The 18142-nt window shown below is 41.7% G+C and overlaps 1 protein-coding gene across 1 annotated transcript in view; it reads left to right on the top strand.

The window, feature by feature from the left end:
• Positions 1-18142, top strand: part of snca (synuclein alpha) — a 77259-nt gene that overhangs the window by 45525 nt on the left and 13592 nt on the right. The gene's annotated exons all lie outside the window — the stretch shown is intronic.

Here is an 18142-nt window from a genome sequence, read left to right as displayed (position 1 = left end):
AATTATTTGCAAGCCCCCCTCCCCTTCCCATCATGTATATCAAGCAGAGATTGAGGGTTGGGCCACTCATATAATATCATATTCTCAACATGCCTTCCAATTCACATGATCTGGCATGGATAGTCCCAATTAATGTTACTGCAAATAGAATAGCTTTTGCTTAGTGTACCTGTTTTGAACAAGAATGGAAGTCAGTGTCCATTCTCTACTCTTCCATTGTTAAAAGGAAAAACATTACTGCATTATGTAGAAATGAGCCAAGCCTTGAAACCTTCTGTGAAGTCTATTGTCTCAGACACATTACCAACCTCATCAAGCACATTCAGTAGAGACACAAGAACTTTCATATTAGACATTCCCTGGCGGTGGTCCTCCTGTCCTAAGGAGGTGAGTCAGGTCCTTTCCTTGCTGTTGTACTATTCGATTAATAGCAAATATCCTCTCTTTTAGGTAGGTTGTGGGAAGCTGACTGGTTGCTGAGAAAGGGGCTTTTAATGGAGAGACACTGTATAATTTTAAAGGATGTATCTTTTACATTTCTCTTAATTCTTTTCATTTTAATCATTTGGTACTGTTTCATTATCCAAGTGGAGGCCACAAGAAGGCACTAGAGAAGGATAGTCATTTTATGGGGGGGGGGGGGAGTTAAAGGAGGAAAACCATTTTCCCAGTTTTCGCTAGTTATGCCCCCTCCCCCTTCCTATATCATAAACAAGGCTTGCTTCCACGGCAGGGACATGGGTGGAGGGAATAACAGGAGATCAGGGAGAAATGGTTTTACTCCTTCAACCCACCCTCCACCCCCATAAAATGGACTATCCTTCTCTCTCTAGCACCCCCTTGTGGCCTCTGGCCGGAAAACAAAACAGTACCAATCATTGGGTTGATGTGAGTTTTCCAGGCTGTATGGCCATGTTCCAGAAGTATTTTCTCCTGACTTTTTGCACACATCTATGGCAGGCATCCTTAGAGGTTGTGAGGATGCCTGCCTTAGATGTGGGTAAAACGCCAGGAGGGAATGCTTCTGGAACATGGCCATACAGCCCAGAAAACTCACAGCAACCCAGTGATTCTGAGCATGAAAGCACTGACAACAGTACCGGGCTATGGCGCAGGCTGGAGAGCAAGCCAGCTGCAACCAGCTGCAATGAATCACTCTGACCAGGGGGTCATGAGTTCAAGGTCCGCTCGGAGCCTGTGTTTGTCTTGTCTTTGTTCTATGTTAAAAGGCATTGAATGTTTGCCTATATGTGTAATGTGATCCGCCCTGAGTCCCCTTCGGGGTGAGAAGGGCGGAATACAAATGCTGTAAATAAATAAATAAATAAACAGTACTAATCATTTATTTAATTCTGTTTTAAAAACCATTGCTTGGTCTTATGAGCTTCCTTTACTCCCAGTTTTAAGAAAAAGTAGATCTGTAAATCAAAAGCCTGAATAAAGGGATTGATACATTGTAAGAGCAGGCATATATGTTGGAATCACTACACAGAGTTTTTTATTCTCTGCTCATGCTTTGCCCGGAAAAATAGATGATGTAATGTGATGGCTGTGGCTGCCTTTCAACTTTCCATGTAGAGGCCATTAGTGGTTGCTGTGTTACAATATCCTGTTTGACATCTCTCCCTGTTTCTTCTTCAGACTACAAAACAATTCATGAAATGATGTCTGAATTATCAAATTGTTTTGTGTCATCTGAGGATGTATTGTTTTTGAAGCACTCTGACAGAGTAATTTTATATAGAGGATCTGGAGAGTTTTTTTTAAAAAAGGGTTTCTCATCTCTGTGTTTTTCCTGTGATCCCTTCTCCCTATGGCTAGTGTTTTGGTAAATGACTGGAATGGATTCATCACAGAAGTACATTCTTCATGTGCCAAAGCCCACAAAGTAGACCCGGGAGAATGGGATTACTGGAACATTTCAAAACCAGGATGTCAGCTCATTAATTTTTATGTTGTGATGCTCTGAGGTGTCATTTTGGAAGTCTTTAATACTATTAAAATGTGCATATTGTGCTAGGAGATTCAAAGATACAATGACATATTGGCTTGATTGCTCAGGAATATAAAATGTGTGTCCGCACTTGGTCAGCGATGCCAAACGTCAGTTGAATCCAGTAAAGCAGCCTGCAGCAAATGATAGGTGGATCCAACAATATCTCCTAGAGCTCACATATGTTTGTTTTATAGAGGATGTAATTCATTACATGAAAAGAATAAGCTGAAGCTACTTAGGATGACTATCATATCTGAAAAGAGTGTTAGGAGTCTAAAGATCATAGATGCAGTCTTTGGAATTTACAAGAGTGACCTGGAACACTGTTTTGCGTCTATATTTCTTGTTCCGCCAGCAATCTGTTGCCTAGGAAAGAGAAATTGGGGGATGCACTTTAAAACAAAAATGGATTGTGAGGGCAGAAGCTACTGAAAAGAATTTTTTTAAAAAAAACAAAGTAGTTGCCAAGAAAAAATTATAATGCCAAAAAATGTAAAGAAGAAATCAAAAAGGTTTCATAGGGCAGCAACTGGATTGTCCCATGTCTACTCAACACTGTGGAGAAATAACAAGATAGAAATATGATTAATAATGGCACAAGGACACATGCAACAACATGAGGAATCCAGTTTATGTACTGCAAAAACGTTCTTGCACTGTAGGTCTTTTTGCATTCAAGAAGGTACCATCCAAACAAAGGTGGAATGGATGTGTAGAGCAATATTAACTTTCATAATGTTTCTGTGTAGAAGTTGCAGTCCAGCAATTCAAGACAGCATTGTGTCAAGGAAGGCCATAATCTCATATAAGTGGCTGATGGTATTTCCCTCACAGTTTTTTCTAAGCCAAAGCCGTTTCAGATTCAAATTCAGAGAAATGGGGAAAAATAAAATGGAGAAATACCATTGCCTCCTCTTTGGGGAAAAGCAGATATTGGTTTCTAGGATTCCAATGTTATTTTCTAAAGCAATATTTGCCCTCTCTTTCATTATTTCCCATGATGGCATTGCAATACTGTACACCAAGTTCAAATTATCCATGTCTAAATGTTGGAAGTTTTTCCTGTTAGAAATCCAGTAACCACAATTTTTCAATATTGGAAAGACCATAAAAGGTCGTAATTGTGATGCATCTCTACCAAAAAGATTGATGGATGATATGCATATTTTAAAAGTATGCTAGAAATAATCTGCCATGTTGTTAGTGTGGCATATTTCACCCCATCAAAAAACATATTCCATCATCCTACCCCATAGGAGGAGGAAGAGGAAAGGAAGAAGGGTCAATATTTTAATAATTTTTATTCAGGTCTGTGTTTTATACCCAAAGCACTGCACAGGTGCCACTTGTAAGTCACCTTGAGTTCCCCTCGGGGTAGAGAAAGGCGGGATATAAATATTGTAAATAAACAAATAAATAAATAAAGCAATGCAGAATGGCCTATCATTCCCCCACAGACTGCACCAGACTTGACTGATCCTAGGCAAGCAGTCATAGAGCTATGCTTTCTAGAATTTTGGCCATGGATTGACATACCAAAATTCACACCTTCCCAGAGCCTTTCTTGGACCAAATGTATTGTTACAAAATAGAGCTCAAGCTTCTGACTTTCTCCACATTTCTTATCAAGATGGATAAGGATGAGATAAATTTATGGGGCAGTCTTATTTGCAGATACTAATACTTCAGTCAGTAGATTCAAATTACAAAAGAAGAGGTTCTGCCTAAACATTAGGGAGAACTTCATGATGGCAAGAGCTATTTGTCAGAGGAATAAACTGCATTGGAAGGTGATGAACTCTCTTTTATTGGACTTCTGTTTCTCAGGAGGGCTTTAACTATTTAAAGGCAACCACTACCACTCTGAACAAATCTTGCCAAGAAAATCGCATGATAGCTTCACTTTAGGATACCACTAGTCAGAAATGACTTGAAGGTACACAATGACAACAACAACGCTTCATGGCAGGGAGTTGAACCAGATAAGCATTGGAGTAATTCTCAACTCTATGATTCTGCAAAAATAAAGCCATCATTACAGCCATAAGGTCAGCACTTTAGAGACATTCGCCAAATGCCAATTGCAGGCTGTACTGAAGGAATTAGTCACTGTTTATGTGCTACAGGTATCAGATTGTGTTCAGGATCTGGAGATTTTTAAAAAACAATACCTGCTGTCCGTTTCTAAAAATGATGATACCAGCTGTTGCCCAGAACCTTCTCTTTCTTTGAGCAAAACACTAGTTACTTGTACAGGCAGAGAATAGAACTATATATATTCTCCATATATTAGCAAAACCAAAGATTATTTAAGAGTCATTATTTTATTCCCGCTGCCCTCCTCGGTGGTGGCGGCGGGAAAGCTGCCCGTGGGGCGAGGGAGGAAAGGTGCAGGCCTTTTTCTTGCCCTGTGTGCATCTTCCTTGGCAGCAGCAAGCTGCCCACGGGGCGAGGAAAAGGCGTGTGCCTTTCTCTCCTCTCTCGACCAGCACACACCTTTCCCGTTGCCTTCCTCGGCAGCAGCGGCAGGAAAGCTGCCCACGGGGCGAGGGAGGAAAGGCGCAGGCCTTTTACTCGCCCCATGTGCACCCTCCTTGGCGGCGGCGGGAAAGGTGCGTGTGGGCCGGGGTGGAGAGAAATGTGCACACGCAGGCCGGATAAATGGCTCTGGCGGGCCGCATCTGGCCCGCGGGCCGTAGTTTGGGGACCCCTGGCTTAAAGCATCCTCTTGAAAATTAGTCCTTTAGAAATCAAAACACATTCAAAATTGAAATATGTTGCTCGATAAATAACAACTTACTTTATTGACAAAAAGTATTAAATTGTCTTCTCAGGGTTTTTTTAAATTGACCTGAAAGACTTAATGCAAAAGGCTAACAATTAAGATGCAACCTATTGAGGCAGAGAGGAACGTTTAGACGATATCATGGGTCAGTGCTTGGCTTTTGCTTGTATAACAGCCTTTAAAAAAAGACTAAGGTTAAAATAAAATATCACATGGTTGTCAAGTTAAAATAAAGACAATTGCTAGGTGCTAGTAGTGTGTTAAAATTGTAAGATACGCACAGGTAGATAAAGGGTAAGATTTATTTGCATATTATTAACAGTCAACAATGGCAAGTGCAGAATGAGATTGGAGTAGAGAAAGTAGTAAGAAGAAGGAAAAAAGAAAAACAGCAAAGCCAAGATATTGGCTTGGATCTATGAGAATTTGTCCTGACTCAAATGGAATTATAGATCTTCATAGCTCCAGCTCTATATTACAAATAAGTCATAAGTCCTTTCATTTCAACATTACAGTCAGAAATTGGGGAGAAGGTAGATTCTATGGCTTTTACTTTGATAACAGCCGAACAGATTGATCAAAAACCTGGTGATGTAGGTCAGATCAGTTTGAAAAAGGACTGTGCTGAATTTGAGATGGAAGGATTACTCTAAAAAAATTGCTCATTTATAGGAATTTCAAGCTTGATATATAACCTCCAGCAATTTGAAAAATATTATTGGGTTAGTTAGTTTGTTCTATACACCTTGCAGGTGTTAGATTTTTGCTGTTCGATTTCTCTGTTTGTGCAGCACCTTTTGAGTAATAGTTTGTTTTGCCAGCTCAAGGTTAGGGATATTCTTTTTGCTCAGACTACGACACATAGTTCTTTTATTTATAATGCATTTTCAGCCCATTTTAAGGTATGGAGTATATACTCCATGTACTCAACTTTATAGGAAAGACCAGAAGGTAAGATGGCTTAGAAAAGAGGTTGGGTTTGTGTAGTTACTATGGAGATGGGTGGGGAAGTGTAGGTAGTCAAGTAGTCATTGCAAAACAGAACAAAATCAGATTTTAAAACCCTTATCTTCTCTAACCCATACATATGGTGGATGGTTCGGAAAAGAAAAAGTCATATTTTTACTGAAGAATGATGATAGTCGGGATTCTTATGATGTAGCTTGCTTTGCCCTTGAAGCAAGGAAGATTCAAAAGAGCTTTGTGGAAACTCATCATCTTAAACTCGTCTCATCTTTCTGTATTGCTTAGTATTATAATCCTTTGGGTTGCTCTGGTTGAGTGGTGCTTAAAGGCCACTTAGGAAGCAAGAAAGATTCAAAAGAGCTTTGTGGACACTTATCATCTTAAAGTCTCTCATCTTGCTGTATTGCTTAGTGTTATAATCCTTTGGGTTGCTCTGGTTGAGTGGGTTTTAGGGCTGCCGAAAGTTTGTTACTGGCTGCCATCAAGTCAACTTATGACAATGAGTCATGTCTTCTTACGATATGGCTAAAGTAATCATTTATAAATATTTTGTATCTGTCTGTATGTAACATCTACTTAGGTTTTTAAAAATATGTATTATATATGTTTGCAAAGGACCTTAGATGACAAGCAATAAACTAGTTGCCCTTCTAAACAAGAAGAAATACATTGAGAATAGGGGGCAAGTATCATGTTACTATGGTTTAACTCATTGGTGGTATAATTTCACAGAGAGTGCTTTTGAATTTCTGTCTCCTTCCCTCCTGCTCATATAACCAACCAAACCAGTAGTTCTCAACCTATGGGTCCCCAGGTATTTTGGCCTACAACTCCCAGAAATCCCCGCCAATTTACCAGCTGTTAGGATTTCTGGGAGTTCAAAGCCAAAACATCTGGGTACCCACAGTTTGAGAACCACTGAACTAAACTGACTAACTAAAATAACATTTACTAATCGGGTCATCTTTCAGATGCTGCACTGAATGGACATATAGATAAACCAGTTATGCAAGACTTTGCAGGCTGGTCTCATCCATTGTGGTAGCTGGGCACCATTGCCTCATTCTCCCAGTAAATGATAAGCTGGTATTTTTAGAAAGAGTTCTTTATGTGTGCAGATGGATGTGGTTAGAGAGCCTACACATGAAAAGGGAACACGACATATGACCAAGGGAACATGTGTGGTGGACAGAGCTCTTCCATGTATCCCCACAACTCCTCTGCAACTATGCAATGCATGGCACCAATTGTGCACACTGTTCTGATGACAAAACATCTGCATTGCTTCACTCAATGCTAAAATGAACTCTTTTAGGCATAAAATGCCACAACTTTATTGGAAGTATAATTTCAGAGAAAAGAGGAACCTACAACTGTGTGGATCAAGCATGAAAGCCTTCCTGTCTTTTTGCTTCTCTCAACTCTTCCTTTCCCCTTTAAAATTGCTCTTAAATAACAAGTATTTTTTCAGTTCTTCTCTCAGTCTAACCATTCCCCAGCTGTAAAAAGAGAAGAACAGGCAATCAAAAGGAGTATCTCTTATATTCCACACCAGCTATTATTCCAACACTTTCTTTCATTGCTGGGCATAAATTGGATTAGTAATGATAGTTTTGGGGAACTTTGTTCTTTTTCCTCTTGATTTTACACAGCAGGAGGCCTGAGGCTGCAATCCCCCTCCCTGATACCTATAAATATTCTTTCAACATCTACTATGCTGCGCTGCTGCGTTTATGGTTCCCACCAGACACATTCTGCAATGGCCAACAATGATACAGGTTCAGCCATTGCTAATTGTTACACTTGTACCAATCTCTTAATCAGTCTTTGCAATTTACTCAGTTAAATCTTTTGTATTTCCACAACTTCAGTTCTCCCAAAAGGGCTGCCTCGCTACCTGAATAAATACAATTGTCATGCAAACTACGTACCTGCCCTTAAATCTGTCAATGCTTTATGCCTCACTATTTGCAGAGGCTTTCTATTTGTTAAGCAGGGAAATGATTGATCCTCTACATATTTGCTGCCAAAGTAAAGCAAGCACAGTGGGTCACAAGTGGGCAACCTATGGCCTGAGGCCCTCAGAACAACCTTCCTGTGGACTTTCCACATTTACTGGGTTTAAAGGCACAGGGTCCCTGCAAATGTGAAAAAAACATGAATTAAAAAATACCTTTTTAACCTGAGAGAATAACTAGGCCAGAGCTTTCTAAACTGTATGTTGAGACACACTACTGTATTGTAGAGTGTAAAATCACCTGGGGAGGCCCTGCTCTGTTCTGCCCTCTTCGCAGACGTGATTGGCAGGGACGAGAGACGGGGCCTTCTCAGTGGTGGCCCCTTGGCTATGGAACTCCCTCCCTAGGGAGATTAGATCAGCCCCCTCAATTCCTGATCTTCCTCAAAAAAGTGAAGACATGGCTCTTTGACCAAGCCTTCAGAAATCTGGTGCTATAATAGATATGAAAGATATGGAACTGACCAATGTTACGGCCCAGACTATGCCTATGGATCACGTGATTTACTCTGTTGTTCAGATTTAATGGTTAATTGTTTTATTTGTATTTTAATGTTTTATTTTATTTAAATGACTGCTTTTGTATTTTGTTTTTAAAGGCATTGAATTATTGCCATGTTGTGAAGCCGCCTTGAGTCCCCTCCGGGGTTGAGAAAGGCAGGGTAAAAGCACCGTAAATAAATAAATAAATATTGCCTGTAGTCCACAGGTTGTGTCACATGAAAAATGCCCCCCGCTTCTCCACACCCACAAAGAAATGCTGCCAGGTAGGAAAACACATCCAGCCTCTAGTGTATAGACTGCCTGGGAGGCCAGAGGCATCTCCTTCTCTAGAGGTTTTTGAACTGAGGCTGGATGTGTTTTCCTACCTGGCAACTCTGGCGCCGCCCCCCCCGCCCAGCGTGCCCTGGCTCCGCCTCCCACGCTGCGTGGGAGGTGGGGCCAGGGCGAATAGTGAGGGGGGCGGGGCCAGAGTTGGCCCCGCCCCCCGCCCAGCGTGCCCTGGCCCCGCCTCCCACGCAGCTTGGGAGGCGGAGCCAGGGCACGCTGGGCGGGGGGGCGGCGCCAGAGTTGGCCCCGCCTCCCACGCTACTCCCGCTTGCCCGTCTGGCCTTTTCTAACAGGCCAGACTGCAGCGGAGGTCCCTCCAGGCCGCGATCGCAACGTGGGAGGCGGGGCCAGGGCACGCTGGGCGGGGGGGGCGGGGCCAGCTCTGACGCCGCTCCCCCCCCGCCCAGCGTGCCTTGGCCCTGCCTCCCACGCAGCGTGGGAGGCGGGGCCAGGGCACGCTGGGCGGGGGGCGGCGCCAGAGCTGGCTCCGCCTCCCACGCTACTCCCGCTCGCCCGTCTGGCCTGCTAGATAAGGCCAGACGGGCGAGCGGGAGTAGCGTGGGAGGCGGGGCCAGCTCTGCCCCCCCCCCCGCCCAGCGTGCCCTGGCCCCGCCTCCCACGCTGCGTGGGAGGCAGGGCCAAGGCACGCTGGGCGGGGGGCGGCGGCGTCAGAGCTGGCTCCGCCTCCCACGCTACTCCTGCTCGCCCGTCTGGCCTTTTCTAGCTGGCCAGACTGCAGCGGAGGTCCCTGCAGGCCGCGATTGCGGCCTGCAGGGACCTCCGCTGCAGTCTGGCCAGCTAGAAAAGGCCAGACGGGCCAGGGCGCACTGGGCGGGAGGCGGGGCACCGTCAGGGCGGTGCCCCGCCTCCCGCCCAGCCTGACGGCGCCCCCCCCCCGGGCCTGCACCCGAGGCGGCGGCGTCAGGTGCCTCAATAGTGGGGCCGGCCCTGCCTTTAATATATGCCAATATCCTACATCAGTAATTAAGTAACATCTCTTACCTCAAACCCAGTCTTGTCCGACTCTGAGGGTTGGTGCTCATCTCCATTGCTAAGCCGAAGAGCCGGCATTGTCCGTAGACACCTCCAAGGTCATGTGGCCAGCATGACTGCATGGAACGCCGTTACCTTCCCGCCAGAGCGGTACCTATTGATATACTCACATTTGCATGTTTTCGAACTGCTAGGTTGGCAGAAGCTGGAGCTAACAGCAGGCGCTCACTCCTGGGACCTGGGTTTGAACCTGGGACCTTTCGGTCTGCAAGTTCAGCAGCTCAGTGCTTTAGCACACTGAGCCACCCTCAAACCCCTAACCCACTTTAAAGCCAAAAGTCCTATCAAGTTAAGACATGTACAAACAGGGCTGCAAAGAGGAGGATACTTCCAGTGCTTCCCAGTAGTCTTTTATAATCTGGGTAAACCACGATCCATTTAGGTGTCCTGGATTTTTATGGTGTTCCCGATCCATTTTTTTGGGAGCCACACGAATTCGGACAGAAATCCGTTTTTGATCCAGGAAGCTGAAATATTTGTTTTGCAATGGGGGGAGGGAACTTTCTACAGACTCCCCTTTCCATCATTTTAGACATAATTTGACCTTATGTCCTTCATTAAGACCTGTATTAAAAGCATCAAAGTTAAGATACCACTCTTTCTGTAATCCTTCCTCTTCTGTCAGTAGAGGATACAGGGTTTAATGCTATGGTTAAATTGGTTTCTACTCTAGAGGAAACAGGAGCATCAGGCAGTTTTCCAAGGCATTTTAAGGAGGCCCCCACCTCCCAGGGAAGGAAGAGGGAGTGGCCTGGAGGTATCCTATCCTGGATTTCCTTTTCTTTTTTAATATTCGTTTTATTGATACTTTACAAGCAACCTTATTCAACATATATATATATATATATATATATATATATATATATATATATATCTCCAATATTGTTTTACACCTTACATTAAAAGTGGGTGAACAATGCTTAGTAGCGAAAGTAGGAAAGGAAGAGAAGAAAAAGCGACAAAAAAAAAAGAAGAGAAAAAAAAGAAAAAAAGGCGAAAGAAAAAAAGCCCTCTCTTCTTTCTTGATTTGGAGGTGCTAGAGTGGTACCTCCCACTCCCCCCCCCCCCCCCCGCTTTCTGCTTCAGGTTTAATGCTTCGTTAAAGCTGTTTCTACTCTAAAGGAGACAGGACCTGCAGGCACACGTGCTCTCTCTGTAGCAGGCAATTTTCTAAGGCATTTTAAAGAGGCTTTCATTTACTTCTAGCGGCTGCCTCCCTCCCCACACTCCACATGTAACCAAAAGCAGCCAGTTTTCGACAGCCACTGTTCTGTTGTGGCCAGTAAAATAATGGCAGTGGAGACCATTCCATTATGGGCTTCCAAACCAACTGAACAACCTGAAGGCAAATGTCCATAATGAATCCGTGGACAAGCCTACTTCCCACTAGCAGGTAACAAGGAATTGAAACAGAAGTCCTCCTTCTGATTGCTGTAGCCTTGCTTACTGACAGGAGAGACCTGGACACATCATCATTGCACTCTGATTGGCAGTCGAATATAGTTCCTTCACTCACTGCAGCTACTGATTTTTAAAGTGGGTGGGAAGGCATGTAAAACTGGTTGTAGTGCTATGATAGTGACTACATAGTGATATGTAAGTTCGGTACAGAATGTTAGCTATGTTACTTCTCTTAACAATGAATTTTACTAACATATCTTTATACGGCGCTTTGAGTCTTGCTGTGGGAGAAAAGTGGGATAGAAATAAATAAACAAAAACAAATCTATTCCTTAGAAAAACCTTTTAGAGAGCCAGAATATTTATTTGATTCATACATACAAATTTTTGCACATTATGTTCTTCTGAGCATTATCTGTGAACCGATGTTGCTTTGCAATGATTGCAGAGTACTTAACCTATTCATTTGGCTTTGAGCTTCTATGTAAATGTGAAATAGTATGCACTACTTGAATCCTGTAGCAACACCAATGCTCTCTTAAAAGCTGGTATTATTGCAGAATTCCAGACGGATTGTCAGTATTCATTAGCTCAAGCACAAATGTTATTTGTGGGAGGAAGAGCTGTGATGACTGTCCCCCAACTGCTCCTACTGTATTTGTGATCAGTGTAGCTTAACATCCTATTTACTTTTCAATCAGGCCTGTATTCTCAGTTGACAGATTCTAGTGATAATCTTTTGGGTTATGTAATTTCTCAAATTGCTAAGAAATAACTCAATCCTTTTGGCAGAAAATTATGCATCTAAAAATAATATTGGGGAAGGTATTTCTTGAATAAAAGCCCTTTGTGGTGCAAAATCTGTTTTCTTCCTTGGTATGCTGCAGATTTTTCACTAACTTAAAACAATTCCGGGGAGAGAAAAGCCATGTTCTAGATGTGATGGTTCAAAATTTCTGCTGGAAAATCACGTGTTTTTAATGGCTTAGTCTGACCCTCTACCCAACAGTCCAGTATGTATAATCGTATGTATAATCTTGAAAAGTTTGTGGCCAGTCCCACAAAAACGGAAAAGAAGGAACAAAATTTCCAAATGTGTTAAGGAAGAAGAATAAGTACAATGAGGTCATTTTCCAATCCACATACTTTCTGTTTGATTTTGTCTATGAGAAGATTTGCATTTAAAAATCTAAGAATGTCCTTTGTCCTGGTAGTCTAACAATATCTCTACACGTACATACCTTCCACTATCTCAGTTTAACAGGAACAGTCCAAATTAACCTCTTTCATCTCATCTGTTCAGCAGTGTTTAAAATGTCCTAGTATCTCTCTTCTTCCCACCTCTCACACTTTACCCCCTCAGCTTACTTAAGTCACTGCAAACTGAGTTCAACATACAAAAGTGGTTTGTGCTCAGTAAAATCAGCAGGAGCAAAGAGCTGTCCTTGCTCAGGCAAAAGCAAACTGCTGCAGCTTCTCCAAGTTTGTATGTTCTTATTAATAACTGTGACACCTCTGGCTGCAAGAGCACTGGAAACCAATACACCGAGGCCAATAAACAATCTAATATCTTTATTAAGGAATTAAGAAATTAAAACGAAAACAAGCAGAAGATATAGTTCATCAATAGACCTTTCAGAAAAGGTCAAATATAGTCCAGTAGTATATTGTCCAATGTCTAATATTAGAGTTTAAAGTTTGTAATCCAAAACCGAAACACACTCAAACTCCTAAGCGGTTTGAGTGGGGAAACGTCCAAGTCTTTTGCTAGAGTTCAATGTAAGTCCAAGGCAAGGTATAGAAGACAAGGCTGGAACCACGGCGAGGCAAGGCAAGGAAACACGGCTAGGCAAGGCACGGCTAGACTCGAAGGTAGTGGATCCAAACGCGGTCCACACTTGGCTGGAAGTGAAGTTGATCCTCCAACTGACATGTTGACTCCGCGCTGGCTAGCTAACGCACAGAACTTTTAAGGAACTTCAAATTTTTTCACAGAGCAGGTGTCCAAATGCTCTTTTCCCAAGGGAAAAGAGCTAAAACAACATCTTCACCAGATGCTATCCTCCCTGAGAATTCTCAGGGGAAAACAGGTTAATCAGCAGATTCTCTAGCTGCTAATCGCGCGCTCCTTCTCCTGCCAGCTTTCTCAAACCTACTAGTTTCCCAAAATATTCGTCTATCAAAGGGAGGGGAACTGGTGGGAGAAGGCTCCATTTCAAGGGCCTTTTTAATGAGCTGTGGACTAGAATTGTCAATAGGAAGCAGCTGGAAAGAGGCAGAGTCTTGCTGAATCGGCACAAACCCCATGTCCTCGTCACAGTGGTCCATAATGGAGGCAGGATCACGGCCCAAGGGTTCAGGGGACATCACAATAACTTTCTCTATCTTAACCACACTCTGATGTGTTTTTTTGCATCCTACTTTTCAACTATGTAATGTTGGCAGGTATGCGCTTATATGCTTATTTCTTTCAGGGTTGGAATGCTAGAATCATTTTATTTATTTGTGAATATGTATTTTGTTTTTTAAGATAGGGATGTAAATAAATCCTGACATTTGAAAAACACCAGAAAAAACTCCCCATAGTAAGATGGTGAGATTTATTAACTTAATTCCCTTTGGACTCTGTCTGAGGAATTTTCCACATCTATAGAACTGATTTTGTGAATTCTTACAAAATGTGCACAGTTGGAAAATGTGATAACTGTTGCCTTGTTGAAAGGACCAATGAAATGAGTACCACTGAATGGGTTTGTGCCCTTGTGGCCAATCAGTCTTTCCTTTGTGCTTTCATATAAAAAAAGGGGGGAAGCAATATAGATGTTGTTTAAGCTTTCCTTGGATTTGAAAGATTACAAATATTTTCTTCAGTTTAATATTCTGTATCTTTTGTTTTAGGATATGTCTTGCAGATCCGTACTTGTAAATCAGTGTACCTAGAATGTATATAATGGCCACATAAAAATAAGCCATACTGGACTTTCTGGATGGGGCTACACTCTCCCTAAAAGATTGCGTTCAAAGTTTGGGATAAAGACTCCGGAATCCGTCTCTCCAAATATCCGCCCACGTAGATGTGACGGTCAGGAGTGCTTACTATCAGCTTCAGCAGATATGCCAGCCACCCCTTTCTTAGTTTTGAAGGACCTTAAAATGGTAGTGCATGTGCTGGTAACCTCAAAGCTGGACTACTGCAATGTGCTTTACATTGGGCTACCTTTGTACCAAGTTTGGAAACGCAAGTGGTTCCAAATACAGCAGCCAGATTGGTTATAGGAACATCAGTGAGTGAGCATATTGCACCTATACTAAAGTCACTCAACTGGCTAGCAGTTAGTTTCCAGACAAAGCACAAGGTGTTGGTTTTGACCTTTAAAGCCCTACATGGTTTGGGTCCAGATTAGTTAGAGGATTGCCTTCTCCCATATTATCCGCCCTTTAGGACAATGAGGTCCTCTACTCCAGCCTGCCAGAATCTGACTAGCGACTGTCACCCAGAGGACCTTTTCATCAGCCACCCCAAAACTGTGGAATGACCTGCCTGAAGAGTTTTGTCAGCTGTCGAAATTTAAAACCATCTGAAGACTATTCTCTTCTGGCAGGCCTACTCAGCCAGTTTTAATCATGAAATGTATATGCATGCCCTGTGTTTAATCTCTGTTCTCATCTACGCTCTGTCAGCCTCTATCAACTCCAGCTCCATGCGGGGACATGAAAGAAGCCTCCCACAACGATGGTAAAAACATCAAAGCATTTTGGTGTCCCCTGGGCAACGTCCTTGCAGACAACCAATTCTCTCACACCAGAAGCAACTTGCAGTTTCTCAAGTCACTCCTGACATGAAAAAAAATCTGTTCTGTGTATTTTAGTATGAATTTTATAGAAATAGGTGTCATTTCTAGAATGTTTGCAATGGTTATGTGTTTTAACTTTGTTGTAATCTGCCTCAAGCTACAAGGAGTACAAAGTAAAATTATTACTATTATTTACTATTATTAATAACAGATAATTTTCAAACACGATCACCCTTATTATCAGATTGTGTGAAAATATGTCAGCTCTTCCAGATATAAAGACTTTATAGCAGTTTAACCACTAAGCTAATACAAAAACTGGAACTCTACTCTGTTTTGGGAGGAAACTTAGAAAATTTGGAAGCTGTGGGTGGCTTTGTGACATAATTCACTTTGAAGAAAGGAGCTGAAGAATAACATAATAGAAGTGTGTATTATATAATTTGAATAAACCACAATTGCAGGCACCCACGTGTATCTCATAAAACCTGAAAGCAATCAGCACACCTGGGATGCTATCCCTTTTCAGAGTGCAGAAGAACACTTGGCTTTGTACTTGAAGCTACTGAATGCAATTGCCTATTTATATTTTGATGTTTCATAGCACTGAATCATACAGGTGATTCTCAAAAATCTGTAGAAACATCTTTTATCTGGGTGGGTTTTGAATATCTTATCTTTACCCACTAAATACTTTATTCAAGAGGATATAAGCAGCATTTTTCATGTTTAGAAAAAGTACATTATTAAAAGAATGCTAGCAGTATACATGTTACAGAGTCTATATACCAAGTATCTTTAAGTGAAGGTTTCTCTACTAGATAAGATACAGCCCTTAAGCCTATTTTTTCTCATTGATGATTTACACATTTTTTCCACATTCCTTATAATCACAGGTGGTTACTTCCATGTCAGTGAGATTGAGAAACTGTTTCAGATTTCATCTAAATTTTAAGGCAACTGTGCAATGTGATGGTCCAATTTTGATGGTGTAGTTCAGCACCTCAGATAGTTGTCTTAAAACTCAGACAAAAATCCAGAACTTGCATGGAAGCCATCAGTTACTTCTACATTTCTACTTTCTAGTACAATTTTTTACAAGGCTATTATAGTAAGCAATATTCAGTGGGAGGAGGAACCGATTAACAACAGCAGAGGGGTGTTGTGAGAGACAGAAGATATAATCAAAACAGATCTGAAGATAATCAGGATGAGGCAAAGCCAGTTGTGCAGAAGATGGTGAATCCGTTCAATAAGAGATGTAGCAAGTGTTCCATATCAAGGAAGGCTCATCCTTATCTGACATGAAGGGACCAGTTTGTTTTCTGAAATCATATACATCTATCGGTATGTTTGAATTCTATAAATCTGGCAAAAGCTAAAGGCAAGCTCCTAAAACAATGGAGTGTATAGTTATCCCATGCCCAAATACTTAAATTCCCTTATCTCCCCTTCCCAAAGTTAGATGAATGCAATCAATTCTCCTCTAGAAGCACTAAGAATGTAAAATTAAATTGTATCTCTACCCCATTTCTCACAGCTTTTATTTATTTATTTATTTATTTATTTATTTATTTATTTATTTATTTTGTGGAAGTATCCATTGCAGGGAAGAGAATAGTAGAGTCTATTTTCATCTCATATGAGGCCTTCTGACTCTTATCCAGTTTTGCCTGGGATATTATAAATTAAAGTCAGCCCTCCACATTCACTGTGATTAGGGGCTCTGGATCCCCATCGAAAATGCTGTATTTTCCCCCCAGGAGACAAACTTTCTAGGAATCTCTAGATCAGTTTTTCTCAACCCGTGGGTCCTCAGATGTTTTGGCCTTCAACTCCCAGAAATCCTAACAGCTGGTAAACTGGCTGGGGTTTCTGGGAATTGTAGGCCAAAACATCTGAGAACCCACAGGGTGAGAACCACTGCTTTAGATCCTACAGTGCAACTCTGTGGTCAACTTCTGCCAGGAGATGACCATAGAGATTAAAGGACCTAGAGATTTCTACAGGCATGTTCTCTATAGGAATCTCTTAAGTCATCTAGGAATCTCCAGATAAAAGTTTCCCAAAGACTTGCTCTGCAGGACCTAGAGATCACGAGAAAGAACATTATAATCAATTATGCAAATAAATATTCAAAAGTCCAACCCACAAATGTGGAGTGCCAAATGTATAATTAAATATCTAGATTAACTTCCAACTGAGTTGTCAAGGTGAGAAAATCTCAATTCTGTGATTATAAACCATTATGACTACTGGTAGAATGGCAATCTTCAATGTCTGTAATAGCCCATGCCCCTAACACCTATAATGACGATTTGTTGGCTCTCTAGAAGATAAAGAATTCAACAAATGCTTTTTTGCTTTTGTATCGTCACCTCTCCTTGAAAATGTCGCCTTTACTCAAGTAGTTAAAAGGGCTGACTCCAGAATTCTGAGTTGTAATTATCATGGCAAGTCTTTTCTGTGCTGAACGCCTCAGATAACTGAGATTTTAGCCATCTGGGTAGATGGAGGGTAGCATCTGCACTGCACTTGAGGGAGCGCTTGAGAATGAAACTTACAGTGTCAAGAACAGCAGGGCAACCACTTTAAACACAGCAAGGGCATTTTCTTAAGTGCATTACAGATTTTCAAACACTTCCACAGTTTTTCGTTGTTATTTTCTCCTAATACCTTTTGAGGTTATTCAGAGGAAGGGGTAGCAAAGGTATTAACACAGACATTCCTTGCACTCTTTCTTTCACAACTTTTATCTTTGGTTGGTGAGTATTATTCAGCTAAATGTGAAGGTCATGAGCCATTCACTCTGTCTAATACGGTATATCATGGGGAACCTAAAAACACATCCATGAATCCTCCAGCTATTCTGACTAGGTAGGAAAAGCCCCAGTAAATTAGTAATCACCATTGGAACCACCTTTACTGACTTGTGCCAGAGTCTTTGAATTATTATTGTTTTATTAGCCGCCTCTCCCTACAGTTCGAGGTGGGATAAAACATCATTAAAATAGATAGACCACAGAAGATAAAACAATTAATCCTCTGTCATCCCACTTTTTCATCCTCTATTAAAATATCCTAGTTTCTCTTGCCTTCTCCCACTTTCTCCCTTTTCTTTGGCTTACTTCAGTTGCTGCAATGCACAAATATACTTTTTACTCCATTAACCCAATAAGGGGAATGGAGAAGGAAGCAGTCTTGCCCTCCCCAGAAGGTTCAAGCAAAAATACAATTGTTCTACTCTCTTCTAGCTTGTATGTTTACCTCATTAACAACTTTTGCCATCTTGACCATCC

The sequence above is a fragment of the Anolis carolinensis genome, chromosome 5 (genome assembly GCF_035594765.1).
Source record: "Anolis carolinensis isolate JA03-04 chromosome 5, rAnoCar3.1.pri, whole genome shotgun sequence".
Lineage (NCBI taxonomy): Eukaryota > Metazoa > Chordata > Lepidosauria > Squamata > Dactyloidae > Anolis > Anolis carolinensis.
Note: the sequence above shows the minus strand (reverse complement) of the source record. Positions and strands in the feature narration are given on the sequence as shown.